The sequence below is a fragment of the Phragmites australis genome, chromosome 19 (genome assembly GCF_958298935.1).
Source record: "Phragmites australis chromosome 19, lpPhrAust1.1, whole genome shotgun sequence".
NCBI classification, from domain to species: Eukaryota; Viridiplantae; Streptophyta; class Magnoliopsida; order Poales; family Poaceae; genus Phragmites; species Phragmites australis.
In genome coordinates, this window is record NC_084939.1 from 10,061,926 (window position 1) to 10,080,771 (window position 18,846).

The following is an 18,846-nucleotide window of genomic DNA, read 5'->3' on the forward strand; positions in this document are numbered from 1 at the left end:
TTAAGTCCAAATTACCATGTTCCTATGAGGATTCAACCAAGGTATCTGAACTGAGATATACCTTTCCATGGCCTGGGATTAAGGAAAGAACGCGGATATTAATTTCATCAGTTGTATCATTTTTTTGGAGCAATGATAGCCATTTCCCTTTAGATAGGTTGGGTCGAAATATGATGTCTCTAAGTTAGGCTAAGTAGATCTTATAATATTTTCAATAGCCGAGTCTAATTTCGGAACTAAGATATCGTATGGTATCACAATCATCTCAGAGTCCCCATCATCAGTGTGAGCTGTCCCTTTTCCAGTGCCATCACTAATACTCAACACCCAGTCGTTAAAGTTTTTGACCTGCTCAGTTGGTAAAACAATATCTGCCATAACAAGTAAGCACATGTTGATTGTAAGCTTTAGAATCTTAACATGACTCCATAGGTAAGAGTTAATTATAGATGCATCCATTGTGTCCAATCTAGTGCCACCCTCAACCATAGGTAGTACTTGGCGGAAATCTCCACCACGTAACACTATCTTCCCGCTAAACACCTGGTGAAAACTTGAAAAGTCTATTTGACCAAGGATGTCATGGATACTATGATCTAATGATTCAAAATAATCCTGGTGAGTCATTGGGGCCTCATCCCATATAATAAAAGAGCTCTGTACTATTAAGTCAGTAAGAGAAGTCCCCCTTTTAATATCACACACTAATGACTCATCAATAACTAAGGAATTTTAAATCAAGAATATGCAGTATGACCTCCAAGGAGCAAGAGCGAAGCAACCCTTGATGACGCTACAACAAGAACGATAAGCTTTTCTGATCACAAGCATCAAATAATTGCATTCCAAAGAAATGTCTTCTCAATGCCACCACACCCGTATACAAAAAAGCATTGCCTTGTTTTTTTTGGTTAATTGACTGTATGAAAACATCGTATATATGTCTTTGTTCAAAGTTTAGTTGGTTGATGAGGGTATCATGCATATGTAAAATCTTTGCAATCATAAGCCAGCTCCTCAGCTAACAATCTATTTTTCACCTTGTTACAAAGATGATACAATTTCCTTGCTATAATGTCCTGAAGAACATATGAAAAATCATGTTTTGGTTGAGCTTGATAATTTGTTTGTTAAGAATTGTACTTCAATGATTGATTATGGTTCACCAAAGCATCATCTTTTTAATTTTGTGTTGTATACATCGGTAAAATAAGTATAGAACTCTGTGAACAAAGAGGTTGCATCCCAAATAGACCAAAAAAGAATTATAGTAACAAATAACTATCGCATTTTAGCAGCTGATCCCTACACAGATGCTTCCTTAAGAGCCTCACACCACTCATTATTGTCACAAGAAGACCAATAGCCTGACATGCATCATTAAATGTTGGGTACAAAACACCACTATTGTTTGATGATCCTCATATGACATAGCACCCTTGGCAACATTCAGAAGCATACGGAGGTAGTAAAGCTCACCACAACTAGGATTGACATATATAGCCCTCCCAATTTTTTTAGATCCCTTACGCGAATGCCATGCTTTATCCTTTTTATTCCAAACCCACTTTGTTGGGAATTCTATGTATGTTAACTATCGAGCAGTTGAGAACATCCTATTAGCAGAAAATCACTCAGTCAATGTTGTCTATGTGTAACAAGTGTCATCTACAATATCGACCAATGGTTGGTTAGCTAGGTACATAATGCTATTCATCAAAGGGAGATGCACAGCCAACCTCTCTACTGGTGGCATCCTATAGGGGATATCGAATTCGAACATACACCAAATAGCCTCATGTGAAGATAGATGATGACAATCAATGTACTCCCGAACCTCATCGACATCTTTAGGCTATCTATGTGCATCTAATGGCTGGGCACCAAGACTGCTACTAATAACCTCACCATGTGAATCGCTATGACGAACGTCAGCTCCAAAGGTTTCAATGATGGCTCTAGCACGATTTGGGCCTTTCATAATATACTTAAATAAGTACTTAATGAGGTGTGTTTTATTGCATCAAGGTGTGTTTTATTGCGCCACTCCATATTATATGGGCTCTAAACAATTTTAACAATGCTAAATTACACGAAACAACTAATCCATTGTCGAGTTTAACCCCATATTGCTTGACAAAATACCCAACCTAAGGACGACGCCTATACTGCACAAAGACATCCTAACCAACAGTTGTATTTGGTTCATAACCCTTATGGGAGAATTTTGAGCACTTATTATTTTTCATGTATGGACATTTTTGGTTAAGCTCGCCACAAGGGCCATGCACCATAAATTCATCAACAAGGCTATAATCCAAAGGATCAGATAATTTATTCGGTACCTCTGCACATATTATTGAGTCAACAAAGGAGGGGCGGGGGTCTTTGCTATTACCTTCAAGCCAAACCAAAATATGAACGTGAGGCAGACCACGCTTTTGAAATTCAACGGTATAGAGTACTAAAACAAAATAATAATAACAATATTAAGAAATCACATAGGTACATGCTGCTAGTTGTATGCATAAGGGACAATAAATTGGGCAACACCCACATAAACCTAATGCCCTACTTTCTTGCATTGATTTATGCTTTTTGCAAAGTGGACAATTACTAAATGCTTCATAATTACTATTTTTTTTCCAAACAAAAACCACATGTGGCAAAAACTTGATAATTGTACCTTCTTGTGCCTTCCCAAAATGAGCACCTTTCTTCAACTTAGAAATAAGTTCCTTGACTTTTAATTTGAAGACTCGGCTAATTATGTCAGGTCCAGCATCAGGCCTTTAGGCTGGAACAAATGCAAGAGCATCAACTATTTCCTGCCATTTTTTTATTATAGGTAAAAGTAATAAATAGGTCCGGAGGTCCATAGAATCGACAAATCGCCATTGCATCTTGATACTTCTGTACCATGTACATTTTACTTCTTGTAAAGCTAGCAGGCAAAATAACTTTTTTCCCAATTTTATTTCCATCAACATCACCCTTGTGTAGTGCATCTTCCATGCCCTTGTACACATCGGACCTAAAGTTTTTATTGTTTTTTATTATAAACCTAAGCATGTTCTCCTCTACTAATGCAAAAGCGTCAACAATGTATTGTTGGAATAGTGGATCACCATGCATTAGTGTTGTCTCCTCGCATGTACATTGTTGTAACTGGAAAGCATAGCATTCAAGCATGGTAACCTCATCTCTAACTCTGACCCGCAAGGTTCCTGGTTGATTGTATCTAATCCCTAAGTTGAATCCTTGTTCCCCATAAGGAAACAAAATTGGGTATTGTAAGGCCATATAGTTCGCATGAAGGTTGCTAATTCTTCTAAGCCCATCACCTTTTATCTTGAATGATTATATCAGGACTCTTCTTCCCTTTCGATAAATCTCCTACTATTAAAGAAACTACCTCCGACCCTGGCGGTGCACAATACTGAGGTGCAGCCTTGGAACTATCGTGCAATAGCCTAAGGCGCAAAGGCTGGCGTTGGCTTTGTCCCAATAGGTCCCTAGCTGCCCTCAATAATTTTACTAGCTCATTTGATTTGTCAAACATCCTTACCAGGCCCTAATCAATTTTTTATCAACTCTATTATCATTATCACAATCCATGTCTTTATCTGAAATTAATATTCAATTCTGATCCTCATTTTTCAGTGTAAAAAATATAGAGTTGTGCATACACTGGGGGCTTACCCTCATCTGGTAGCAAAGATACAATTCGATGACAGACATGGCTATTAATTTTAAATACATATGGCCTAGAACTCTTGTTTATACCAATGTCAATTTTAGCACCGAATGATGTAAAAGTAAACATTGAATTATATGACTGAATAGACTTAATGAAGTATTTAGATAAAAACATAATCGTTTGGATTCAACAATCCAGCCAGAAATGGAGGGGGTCTTTTTGAAATGGCAAGCTACCCTTATCTCCCCTACAACAAAGATGAAAACGAATATAGCTCCCTTCACCTGGATATGATCTTTTCACATATTCTTGGTACCAAAATTGTGCACCATAGTACTAGCACTCGTGTGCAGGAGCGCCGTAGTATGAAGTCTCAAGTGAATGGTATACTGCAGAGGAAACAAACCACTAGATAAATTACAAATTTATTTACTCAGAACATTGGCATATATCCATCTACAAGTCTTAACACATCTGTTGTTACCTGGATTTTTTAGCTGGCCAGCATAATTTCCTACATAAGGAATCAACACTCACATGTTAATGAATAAGGACTGTAACCTTTAGGTATCTATACTTATAAACTAAGCACAAAAAAGTGCACAATTCACCTTCTTTCTTTGCATGTCTTATGGATTTTTGGCGTTCCTACCTCTCACGTATCGTTCCCCCACCTACAACTAGGGATGAAAACAAAAACAATAAATCTGGTATAACTAGATAAAGCAATTGAAAACGATATTCTTAGGAAACGAGAATGAAAATGCGAAAGTGCACGGATAAAAAATAATAAATCGGGGAAAGCAAGCCTGCCCGACGGAGGAGACCCGATAGTTGTGGAGCTGAATAAATCTAACGGGTACAATTTCTGTAGATGCATATATATAGGGATGAATTTTTCGGTTTTCTTGCTGCTACATATCTCATTAATCGCACATCAAGCAAAGTCATTCAATATTCCACTCCTTTAGAAAGGCTTTTTCATCATATACCTGATTATTCCTCTCTTCATGTATTTGGGTGTGCTTGTTAGCCTAATCTTCACCCCTATTATTCCCGAAAGCCCCAATTTAGGTCAAAAAGGTGTGCTTTCCTTGGCTACAACAATGTTCACAAATATTTTAAGTGTCTCGATATAGCCACTGACCGTGTCTATATTTCTCGTGATATTATGTTTGATGAGAATGTTTTTCCTTTTGCTCAGTTGCATCCAAATGCAGTTCTCCTTCGACCTGAAATTTTGCTCCTGCCCTCCAATTCTTTGAGCTCTATTCATTCTAATACTACATGATCCATTGCTTCCCGCGAAAAAAAAACTACATTATCCATTGATTAATATTCCTTCGGGTACTGCTAATAACAGTGGCAAAAGTGGAAATTTTTCTGTACAGCCGATGGAGCAAACAGGTGATGCAGCTAATCGGATTATTGCGGGAGAGTATAGCTTGGAGTTAGTGCCAGCTCTGGACAGACGTCTCCCACCAGGCTCTTCATCTGAGTCAGCAATTGTTTTGCTGTATGTAAATGTTAAGTCATAAAGTCGCACTATAATTAATAAATCTAGTGTTGTCATCATCCGTCATACCACTCATCCTGTTATATGTACATGTTAAGTCACACCATAATATATGCATATACTTTGGTTTTAGATATCTAATATAATTAATATAATGTCCGAGCATAGTTAGACATAAGTATAAAGTAGCCATGAATGTTTTACAGAAAATACTCCCACTAAAAGAAGTGTGTAATGCAATTAAAAGAATATGAAGGTAGGTAAGTACCCTAGAAGCTAGAAGACGGTTGTGAGCCATTGGATACCACAGCTGTTGTTTGAGATATTCTGCAAAAACAGATATCTAAAGAATAGTATTTGCCTTATTTTTCGGTCGGCCACTGTTGCCATTAGCTTACTAGCCTACTAACACAGTTTCTGATCGTAGATTTGTTTGATTGCAAAAATGCAGTTGAGCAGTCCAATCGAATTCATAAATCTTATCAGCTAACTACTTTTTGTTCTACAATTGTATTTGTCAGAATTAGCTAGGAGCTAGTGTCCTTGTCTCAGCATGTTATCACAACAACCAATAGAATCCAGCGAGAAGAGACATAGCAAGTATGTAGCTTAATTAAATTGTAAATAGCTAAGAAATAAAGATAACTTATCGGTGTACCAAGTAAAGAGGTGCCCCTGCTAAACGGATCCGTGTAGGGTACAAACGGTCAAGTGAACATCTCGTAAAAAATCTAGTCGGTCGATAAGCTACCCCGACTGGTGCAAAGCCTCCAGCGACCACTCTTACCGCATCTTCACACAAAACCACGACCAGCCCTCCTGGTCGCAGGACCTGATTAGACACTTGCCCAAGCAATCCTCTTCACCAGGCACTAGCCCTGATGGATAAGGTCGTAAGCGGTGCAGGGAGGCGTGTCCCATCCCGTAGGCTCAAAGGCTATGGTGTGGGATTATATAGGCCGGCGCAGCGTCGCACGACAGATGGGATGTTATCAGCCATTTAGCATAGGCAAGTGGGCGAGAACGGCACACAGAGGCAAGTGGGCAAGAATGGCGCGTAGAGGCAAGTAGATGAGGACGGCGCGCAGAGGCAAGCAGACGGGGACGATGCAAGAGTGCACCGTTCCGTCCTGTCACATTAAATGCAGCAGGATAAGGTTCTACAGGCTGGGCAAAGACGGCACACAGCTGCACAACGTATAATGCTGTCAGAGCAAAGTTACGTGCCCGGTACTTCGTAATGATAATCTAAGATAGATATTAGGATGAGCAGAGACCATCTGTGTAGAAACGACATGTTAGTTCTCCCACTCTCTAGTATATAAAGGGATGAAGATTCCATTATAAAGGAGGGCAGATCAGTTCTGGCAATCCTCTAGAACACCACTGTAACCAAGTAAGATCTATTATAACACACAAAAGAACCAAGACGTAAGGTTGTTATCCTCTGGGAGACCCGAATCTGTATAACCCCTAGTATCCCAAAATCCTACGTTTAGACGAATAGACACATTTCTCTCCCTGAAACACCGTTCACGCACCCACTAACACATCCTGGAATCACTGTCAGAGATTTACCCTCGACACAACTGTTGAGAGATTTATTCTTACCTATTAAAAAAATTAACGGGTACAATTTCTATAGATGTATATATAGGGATGTATTTTGAGATTTCGTAACACCCATGTAAAATCAAAATAATAGAAAATAACAGACAAAGTAATTTTTTTATATACATACACTTTATTTTTAAATATCTAAGATAATTAATACGTAGCATGAGTGTAGTTAGATATAAGTATAGAGTAGTTAGATCATCTTCAACAGCATCTTCAAACCACCCATATCACTGTGCCAAAAGTTTTTAATGTCCTTTTGCGGATCCTGGCGGCGGAATGGCTCTCCAATGGATGCTTTAGCATGCACTACAGTAATACGGAAGCCTTTCGACGCCGGCAAAAATGCGGATCGAAAAGGGATGCTGTATCACTGTAGCTGGTGGATGATCGTGGGTTCGAAGTGAAAAAAAGAGTAATAGAAGGTAGAAAATCGGTAGCGGTTAGAGATATAAAAAATAGAGGATGCTGTAATAGTATTATAAAAGATAAATTTTTAAAATATTTGTTGAATATGACCTTATGGTTACATGCTCGTACCGATGGCGAGCGAAAAAATGAGAGCCAAAATACCGGGCGGGAGAGAGAGATCCCATAAAAAGGTTCTTTCTTCGTTGATGTAGCCATGCAGGGCAGGGCGTAGTTGGGTACTTGGGTGGGACTCTGGCTGATAGCAGAAGAAAGCTCGGGCAAGGCGAGGAGAGAAGGAAGCAGAGTCCGAGTCAGAGGCTCTGTTCACGCTGGCCCCAGCTGAGGTGAGGTGACCCATCATCACTCAGTCACTCATTCCTCGCTTTCCTCTGTCTCTCTCTGGCTGCATTTGCTGTGTTGACAAGTAGCCTCTGCTCCTTCCCCATGCAATACAGAGCTTCATCTTCCCCTTGGCCTGGCCTCTTGATTGTTGTCATCCATTTATATTTGGATGCTGCTCCTACAAGTACTCTCTCTCGTTACAGGAGGGCCCCTACATAAGCTACATCTCTGCCCAGATCGGCAAGCCTGTTCTCCCCTCCGGACCCGTCGTGCCGGAGCCACCGCAAGCCGAGCTCGAGGAGCAGTGGATCCGGTGGCTCTCCTCATTACCAGACGACGCAGTCGCTTCGCTTCGTTCGGCAGCGAGACTTTTCCGACGGTCGCCGCCGCGACTGAGCTCCTCGGTCTAGAGGCAGCCAGCCAGCCGTTCCTTGCCGTACTAAACTTCCCCACGGGTGCAGACGCCGAGGCGGAGCTCAAAGCTTGCATTCCAACTAGCACTGATAAAAAACTATTTTTATAAGTGAGTCATAATCTATCTACACATACGTTTAGTTAATCTGCCTGCGATCGAAGATCTGTGAAACTGAATTATTTCCACAGATACAAAAGAGACCGCCGGTAGAAAATTATTATCATATGCTATTCAAATAAAAACCGTATGTGATAATCGATTTATACAAGTGGTTACTTAAGAGAATCGTCTGTAAAAATAACTATTTCTATAGTAGTGTATTTAATAGAACCGTCTGTAGAAATATCTATTTCTATAGTAGTGTACATTACTACAGAAATAGGTTTATATACCGGTCCATCATTATCGGTTCCTTATGAGCCGGCAGTGATGAAATATTACTGTCGGTTTGTATTAAGGACTAACACTAAAAAGTCATTTGAAAAGAACTGACAGTGAAACTTGATTATCATTGTCGGCTCTAGCCATGAACCGACAGTGATACTATCATTGCCGGCTCGTAGCTAGAGCCAGCAGTGAAACCCTGACTATCACTGCCAGTTGGTAACTAGAGCCGGCAGCTGTCAAGCATCACTGCCGCTTGGTGGCTAGAGCCGGCAGTGATAGTCAAGGTTTCACTGCCGGCTTTAGCCACGAGATGTTAATGATAGCATCACTGACGCTTTGTAGTTAGAGTCGACAGTGATAGTGGATGAAAGTTTATTTTAAAAAGTTCATAATTTTTTCATAATTTTAAAAAGTTCACAAACTTTATATCAAAACTATAGCCCTCAACGAGATCTACAACTTTGTAGTTGAAAACATTTTCATTTGATATCATTTAGATATCCAAATAATCATTTAAAATTTCAAACAAAAGATGTCAAAAGGATTGCATACGTTAATGGTATCACTAGTACTTTTATGGTGGGATGGTAAGAACATATCGCGTGAGTTGAGAGATTCCGGGTTTGAGTGCCACGAACCGCACACGCGCGAAAAATCGCGTGACTTGTGACTTGCATGGGCGTGGGGTTCCTCGGGTGCCATTTTTTTTTTAATTTTTTAGCCTCAAAAACATCGATTTTGCGCCCGACTATCACTACTGGCTGAAGCCTTCACTATGTATCTTCTCCAACTCTAGGTTGTGGTCATGTCCGAATGTCATCCGATGATGAGACCTGTTGATACCAACTCCAAGTTATCCCCCACCGACGATGCTCCTATGGCTGATGCAACCTCACTCTTAGACTACTTGACCTCACCTACGCTGTGCAACTGGTCTTTTTATTCATGCATGACCCTCGGAAGCCTCATCTTTATCTTGTCAAGCAGATTCTTCGCTATGTTATAGGCACCATGGATTACGACCTTTAGCTTCCTACTTCGCCGATATCAAAGTTGATTGTCTACTCCAACACCAACTGAGCAGGCTGAACAAATTCTCATCGGTCTACTTCGGGTTAATGTGTGTACCTTGGTAACAACCTCATCTCCTAGGTGTCCAAGTGGCAATCCACAGTATCCCGCTCCAGCACCGAGGCCGAGTACCATGTTGTTTCCCATGCTAGGCTGAGTACCAGGTTTTGACAACTTCACCAACACCTGAAGTCAGCCACTGTTGTTTACTATGATAATATGTGCGCTTTCTACATGTCCTCAAACCTAAGTATAACATAGACGCATCAAACATATCGAGAACGAAATCCACTTTGTTTGGAAAAATGTGTCTATTGGTCAGGTTTGCATCGTGCATGTTCCAGCATCCCATCAGTTTGATCCAGACTCAGGCGTTCGGCATCCTCGAGATTCCACTGTGGGGGATGTTAGCGATATACCTCCATGTATAGCTGTCATGTATAGATGATAGCTATATCTATAGTTTGTTGTACCAAATCGTATCTTTGCCGATTGTTTCGGCTGTAAACCCGTAACCAATCAGGCTATATAATGAATATTGCAACCCCCGCCACGTCTGCCGTGCGGTGCTTCCCAAATTCACAGCACTCTCTCACGTTCAATCTCTTTCAGTTTAGTAACTTTTATCAAAGAAATATAAGTCAGTGCCAATTTTATCAAAGAGCTATATAATATGCATCCTCTATTATGAACTGCATTTTTTCGAGCCTGTAACACCCTTCAATTTTTTAAAAAATATTTACATAATTTTCCTCAATTTTCTTTACTATTGAAAAAATTTGTATTATTTTTATTTAATAAGCGTTTTGTGCAGATAATGAAAACCAATATTATGTTAAAAACTATTTATTTTCAATTGAAATAGCGTAATAAAAAACTCTTGATTTTCTTGAGATTTTCTTTTGGAGTTCATTTTGATTTATTATGAATTTAGAACAAAAATGAGTTAATCTCGGAAGTAAAACCAGGCCAAATTTTCTTTTCCATTTTGGGAGAAACATGAGATCTTGTTCTAAAGAACATGAATACTTTGCTAAATTATGAGCATTAACATTCGCCTCCCGTCATTCGTGGTGTATCTCAAGTTTCTGGAACTAACACTGTCGAGCCTCAACCTCGATAATCACAGCCGAATATTAGCATCTTGTATGATCGGTGAAACTTTTAACTACCTCAAGGAGGTCCGAGGAAACACAACCTCTTACTGCGCTGATATTAACAGCAAGACATAGGGCTTCTTTGCACGCTAGCGCCTCCAAAGTAGTTGGATTAGTGAGCTCGACCCAAGTCATAGTGCTAGCCGCAATAAAGTTGCCAGGTGCATCACGGCAGATAGATCCTGCAGCACTCTTGTTTGCCATCTTTGACACAGCCTCATCAACATTGGTTTTCAAATGCTCCTCTGATGGCCGGAACCACGTGGGACATATCCTTCACACAGAGGAATTGCAGGCCTTATCAGCTGGCTTTGGGGTACGCAGTTCCAGCTCTTCTAGATAGCTCTGACAAAAGCTATAAGTGGATAAAGGCTTGTGAAATACCTCTTCGTTGATAGCTTTCCTCCTGGGCCCTGGCATGCCATATGGCCCAATATGCAACTATGAGCTTGGTAAAATGACTGCGTTCCAGGTTCTCCATCATGAACAATATCCATTCTTTTGGTTTGGAAATAGTTCTCTCAGCGATAAGCTCGGTTATCTCTTAATCTATCGGTTGTTGCAATATAAGTCACTTTTATGTTTAATTTAATCTATAAATAATTTATAAGAAAAAACTGATAAACTGATATAGTCATATTACCAGAGTATAATTTAGACATGCATACGAAAGTACAACAGATGACTATCTCTACTATACTCGAAATTAGAAATCGCAGGAAATAAAATACGAGTAACATGATTTTTACGTACTCGTCCTGCGCTGTGGAGGTTGCTAAAAATGCTGGTTGCACCGTGTTGATGGCACGATCGATTCTGCTGACGATACACTGAAATTATTTATGATGACAGCGGGTAGTGCCCAAGCGACCAGGAAGACGAGCTGTGGTGAAGAACTTGAGCAGTCGCGCAGAGTACTTCCCAAAAACCTTATTCGCCCTCTCCCAGGGCAAGATCTCAAGAGCAAGAGTTTCAGAAACCTGCTCTCCCGGTTGCCAGTGCACGTTGACGCCGGGATGGAATAAACTACAACGGCAGCACAACAGAAAGAGAAAGAGACAAAAATCCTAACTCTTATATAGACTCATATAATAAGAGCGTTCCCAATTTTAGGCTACTCTTAATTAGCAGTCTATATTTTTTTTACCCAAAGAGGTGAGGTTCCTTGCATATATATAGGGGAAAAACTCCCCACCCTCACCTCCATTAGTAATATGGTACTAATAGAAGGTGGGCTTCAACATGGACCACATCTCTACAATATGAGCCTTTGAGATTTAATAGGAATTATTACATAGGTCGACCCCAATAATTCTAACAATCCCCCACCAGATCTCAAAGTCTCATAGAGAATTACCAATTTCCCACTATTATTTGATATACCAGTGTTTTAATGGAGACTGTTAAGTTGAACATCCACCTAGAACATCAAGCTACACTCATTCACAACTTAAACAATGGACTATGCCTTGAATTGCAAGTTTTGTGCAAACAAGTTTCACTTAAAGCTATAATTGATACTTGGCTGCCAGTAGACTACCTCGTGGGTGGAGCATATAAGTCATACTCTATGGTCTCTTCATGAGTTTACTAGAGATCACCCAAATCTCATAGACTGCGACCAACAGTCAGAATCATATAGGTGTGTTCTTTTAAGAATGCCCTATAGGTAGCATCTTTGCTATTTAAAGCCAACAGAACACATTAAGGCATTAGCCAACCTGCCTTATAAATCTCTGAGAGTATTGCATCTTCACTCGAATGGGTCAAACAACAAAGGTACTCTCCTCCAGTTAGTCCAATAGATTGTTCTTCCCAGGTCCTAATTCATGGGATCTCCGATCACTTAGGTTGGGTTACCACTATGGTATAACTCATATGGATCTCATACCCATCTCCTTCGATGCATTATCTATCACATTCCGTGATAGTCCCTTTGTAAAAGGATCTACTAGGTTCTTAGCTGTTTGGACATAATCTAAGGTTATCACTCCGGAGTTTCTCAATTTCCTGTCAGACTTCAATCATCTCTTTACGTGCCTTGAGGACTTGTCATTATCTTTAGAACTATTTACTTTGATAATAACCGTCTGATTATCGCAGTTCATAAGGATAGTCGGTACCGGTTTTTCAACCACAAGTAAGCCCATTAACAACTCACGTAGCCATTCTACCTCAACAGTGGCTGTGTCTAATACAGTGAGTTCTGCTTCCATAGTTGATCTCATCAAGATGGTTTGTTTTCAAGACCTCCATGACACAGTATCACCACCTAGAGTGAATACATATTCACTTGTGGCGTAAATCTCATCAGCATCAGATATCCAGTTTGAATCACTATAACCCTCTAGTACCGATGGGTACCCAGAATAGTGAAAACCATAACTCATAGTACCAAGCAAATAGCTCATGACTCATTCAAGCGCACACCAATATTCATCACCCGGGTTAGAAGTAAAGCAACTCAATTTGCTCACAGCAAATAAGATGTTAAGCCTTATAGCACCAGCTAGGTACATGAGTGATCCAATAATCTGAGAGTATCTCAGTTGGTCCCTGCCACTTTTCTTATTCTTTCGAAGTATCACACTAGGATTATAAGGTGTTGGAGAAGGCTTACTGTCCTGGTAACCAAAGCGGCTCAAGACCTTCTCAACATAATGAGATTGTGTAAGAGTAATCCTATTCTCTCCTTTGATTAACTTAATGTTTAAGATTACATCAGCCTTACACAGATCTTTCATATCAAAGCATTAATATAAGAAAGACTTGACCTCATTAATCATGTCAAGGTTTGTTCCAAATATCAGTATGTCATCAACATACAAGTACAATATAACTCCCTTACCCCCACCATGGTGATAGTACACACATTTATCTACCTCATTGACCGAAAAGCCTGCAGATGTTAAAGTTCTGTCAAACTTCTCATGTCATTGTTTAGGAGCTTGTTTAAGGCCATACAAGGACTTCAACAACTTACACACCATACCTTCTTAACCTTTTACTACAAACCCATCAGGCTGTTCCATATAAATTTCCTCGTCCAACTCTTTATTAAAGAAACCTATCTTAACGTCCATCTGATGAACGATGAGACCATGTGAGGTAGCCAAGGAAAGTAGCACTCGGATAGTAGTTAATCACGCAACAGGTGAATAAAGTATCAGAGAAGTCTTCACCTTCCTTTTGGGTATAACCCTTGGTCATAAGCCGAGCCTTGTACTTTTCAATAGTACAGTCAAACCTAAGCTTCTTCTTGAGCAACCACTTGCAACCTACAGGTTTGCATCCATAGAGTCATTCTGTGACCTCCCAAGTTTCGTTTGTGAGGATAGAATCCATTTTGCTCCGTACAGACTCCTTCCAGTAGTCTATATCTGGAGATGCAAACACTTCTGAGATAGACTTGGGAGTATCATCCACAAAGGTACATAGTGAAATCATCACCAAAAAACTTTGCAATCCTTTGTCTCTTACTCCTCCTAGGAGCTTCACTGTCATCCTCCTCAGGATCTTGCTTATGTATTTGTTCAATAATCTCAAGAGGTGGAGGAGGTTCAGAGATTATCTCAAAAGATACCTTAGACATGCTATGTAAATCTTTCATAGGAAATATGAGCTCAAAGAATGTTGCATCACAAGACTCCATCACTGTATCGACATGCACGTCAGGTATCTCAGATTTAACCACTAAAAACCTATAAGCAATGCTTCGATGAGCATATCCGAGAAAGACACAATCCATTTTTTTAGGTACGAGCTTGCGCTTTTTAGTTATTGGTACATTGACTTTCGCCAAACATCCCTAAGTACGCAAATAAGAAAGTGATGGCTTTCTCCCTTCCCATTCTTCATATGGGGTTTTCTCCTTATCCTTGAGAGGAACTCTGTTCAGGACATGACATGAAGTCAACAGGGTCTCCCCTCACCATGCCTTAGATAATCACACAGTGTCTAACATGGCATTAACCAAGTTAGTCAATGTGTGATTCTTCTTTTCGGCAACCCCGTTTGATTGGGGTGAATAGGGAGGTGTCCTCGCATGAATAATCCCATATTTCTCGCATAATAAATCAAAAAACCCAAGAAAAATAGTCTCCACCATGATCTGGCCTAATTCTTTTGATCTTTTTTTTAGTTAATTCTCAACTTCTGCCTTATAGATTTTGAAGTGATCTAGAGCCTTATCTTTCATTTTCAACAAATAAACATAACAATATCTAGTCGCATCATCAATCAAAGTCATAAAATATCTTTTTCCACGCTTCGTCAACACACCGTTCATTTCACACAGATCTGAATGTATGAGTTCTAAAGGTGCCAAATTTCTCTTCTCAACTGCCCTATGGGGCTTACGAGGTTGTTTTGATTGCACACAACTATGACACTCAGAACCTTTGAGCATGAAAAAATTTGGAATTAAACTCATGCTGGAAAGTCGAGTCATAGAACCAAAATTCAAATGACATAACCGCGAATGTCAGACACTAGCATCATCATTAGCATTGCCACAAATATAGTTCACAGACTTATTGCTGAAATCAAAAAGGAAAAAGCAGATCAAGCCTCCGTACTCATAGCCTTTACCATTAAATTATCCATACTTTGACACTACTACTTTATTGTACTCTAACACCACCTTAAACCTGTCTCTACAAAAAAGAGAGCCACTAACTAGATTCTTATTCATTGTAGGGACATGTTGCACGTTCCTTAGTTGCACAATCTTTCCCGAAGTAAACTTCAGATCTATCGTGCCAATATTACGAACAGAAGCATGTGACCCATTCCCTATTAGGACGGAAGAATAATAGACGACCTGATAAGATGAGAATATTGAGATATCAGCACACACATGAATATTGGCCCCTGTATCAATCCACCAATTAGTAGACTGAAATACTGAGGGTAAATTTTCATACTCAGTAGCTCCGTTTCTAGCTTTGCCAATGGTCACCACATCAGTAGTCTTTGAGTTCTGCTTTTGTGGAGCTTTTCTTCCCTTGCGGTCTGGATAATACTTGGCGAAATGTCCAATCTCACCGCACACAAAGCAAGATACTTTTGCTGTGTTCATCTTCTTCTTCTTGAAGGTGGTCGTTTTGTTTGGCTTATTGTCTTTCCCTTTGTTCTTGTTGTGGAAGGGCTTTTGCACCATATTGACGCTAGGTTGTCCCTCGCCTCCTTTTAGACTCACATCCTTAGCCCGAGCTTTCTCCTCAACATCAAGAGACGTGATCAAACTCTCAACAGTAATCTCTTATCTCTTGTGCTTTAGAACAGTGGTAAAGTTTCTCCACAAAGGAGGTAACTTGGCAACTATGCCTCTAGCCATAAACTTCTCGGGTACATTGATCTTGAGGAGTTCGAGTTCCTTCACGATGCACTAAACCTCATGAGCCTGCTCGGCTATAGAGCAATTTTCAACCATCTTGTAGTTATGATACTGCTCCATAATATATAGTTCACTTCCTGCATCTTATGCACCGAATTTAGCATTCAGTGTATCCCACAGCTCCTTCGCACTTTGTATGTGCATATACACATTACAAAGATGGTCACCAAGAACGCTAAGAATGCATCCTACAAAGAGTGTATTGGCATCCGTGAACGCCTTTTCCTGCTCAGCAGTAAGGGTTCCTTTTGGCTTGCCCTTAGCCACCCAGTAGACATTCATAGCCGTCAGACAAAAAGTGACATTGACTTGCCATCTCTTAAAGTACACACCAGAAAACTTATGTAGCCTCAGTGCATTAACAAAACCAGCCACTAATAATCCTAAGTGCCTACAATAAGGTTTTTGGATTGTTGAAATATAAGATACTTTTATGTTTAATTTAATCCATAAATAATTCATGAGCAGAAACTAATAAACTGATATGATCATATTACCAGAGCATAATCTAGATATGTGTACGAAAGCACAAAAAATGACTAGATCTACTACACTCAAAATTAGAAATCGCAGGAAATAAAATACGAGTAACATGATTTTTACGTACTCGTCCTGTGTTGTGGAGGTTGCTGAAGATGCTGGTTGTATCATGTCGATGGCACAATCGATCCTGCTGATGATGCGCCAAAATTGTTGACGATAACAGCAGGCAGCACCCAAGCGACCAGGAAGACGAGCCGTGGTGAAGTACTTGAGCAGTCGCGCAGAGCGCTTCTCAAAAACCTTATTTGCCCTATTCTAGTGCAAGATCTCAAGAGCGAGGGTTTCAGAGACATGCTCTCTCGGTTGCCGGTGTATACCGACGCCGGGATATAGTAGACTATAGCAGCAGCACAACAGAAAGAGAAAGAGATAAAAACCCTAACTCTTATATAGACTCATATATTGAGAGGGTTCTTAATTTTAGAGCTACTCTCAGTCTATATTTTTTATGTACTTAAAGAGGTGGGGTCCTTGCATATATAGGGGAAAACTCCCCACCTACACCTCCATTAACAATATGGTATTAATAGAGGTGGGCCTCAACATAGGTCAACTCTTCATAATATGGGCCTTTGAGATTTATTAAGAATTATTATATAGATCGGTCCTAATAATTCAGAAAATGGCAACTGCATAATATGGGCTACTCTTAGTCTATATTTTTTATGTACTTAAAGAGGTGGGGTCCTTGCATATATAGGGGAAAACTCCCCACCTACATCTCCATTAATAATATGGTATTAATAGAGGTGGGCCTCAACATAGGTCACCTCTTCATAATATGGGCCTTTGAGATTTATTAAGAATTATTATATGGATCGGTCCTAACAATTCTAACATCAGTATCCAAACACAATTCAACATCATACAGTTTAGCAATGAATGGTCCTATGAATCATCAGCTACACCACAAATTCTACAAGTAGCCGTGGTGCTCAGGTGCCTGATCTTCTTGACCATCTCTGTCGGGATGGAGTTATGAGATAGCCTCGCAAATATTTTCACCTTGGAAGGCACTTGCACGCCCCAAAGATTTTTCCAACCTTTCTCACAAGCAGGAATATTACACTTTTTACTTCTGCATATAGCCAATTCTCCGTCTATCTTTGACCTTGACTAACATGCGATACGCCGATCGAACACTGAAGATGCCCCGGCGTTCATAATGCCATGCCCAGAAATCCTCTTGATTCATCGTGTTGAGGGGTATGTTCAGAATGACTTCTTTGTCCAAATCGTAGAAGTACTCATCAATTAAATCCGGTCGCCACCTGCAATTGGTATGATCACTTTGTCAGGGGCGACGACTTCTTTCCGCTAACTGGATGCAACATCCAATCTCTCGGAAGCCAATTGCGCTCGCCAGTCAGTGTTTATTCGCCATTACCAATGTGTTTGATAAGCCTCTCACTGTAAAAAACTATTATTCGAGATATTTAGGTTTTATATAAAAGCTTTATTTGAGATATTTAGGTTTTATCTCTATAAGTGGTTCATATGATAAACTATCTAAGTAGTCGGCTACGGTCCCGTGCAGTTTTGGACCGATTTTCACCAACAGTTCTTTATGTAAATCGCTTGTGAAAATAACTCCACTTCTATAGTAGTTCTAGTAGTATTTTAACTTTTTAGTTATGTTTTTATTTCATACACGGATGATTGAATGTACCCACACCTCGTGCAAAGACGAAAATCTACAAAACGTCCAATATGATATGTGCTGGTTCATCATACTGAAGTCATTCATAAGAGTGACAGATTCTTTGACCTTAGAGGTGAATTAGCTAGCTATTTGTGGCTTTGTGAGTGGGAGACAAACTTTTAGCAATGTTGGTTTATGATGTAAAAATATTGTATTTGTGAATAATATTGTATTTGTGTTAAATATTGAACTTATATTGATTCAAATGCTGTTAGAATCTGCGATGTTGAAATCTATCTTAAAATATGTTAAGTTATATGCTCATTATTAATTTTTAAATAAAATACATCGTACAGGTGAAAATCTATCTATTTATAGGCGGATGCTAAAGTGTGTTGCCTGTGGAACTGCCTATGAAAACGGTTAAGAAACCACATGTGTAAATGGTTTTTCATAGGTGATTACTTAAGAGAACCACCTATGAAATAGATTTTCATACACGGTCTATTTTACGAATGTGAAAATCATTTATTTTTACAAGCCTTCAATCACATATGGATACACTAAACATCTAAAAAAATAGATTATGAACCGTCTCTAAAAATAGTTTCTATAAAGTTTCTATAGTAGTATTTGTTTGAGTGCTT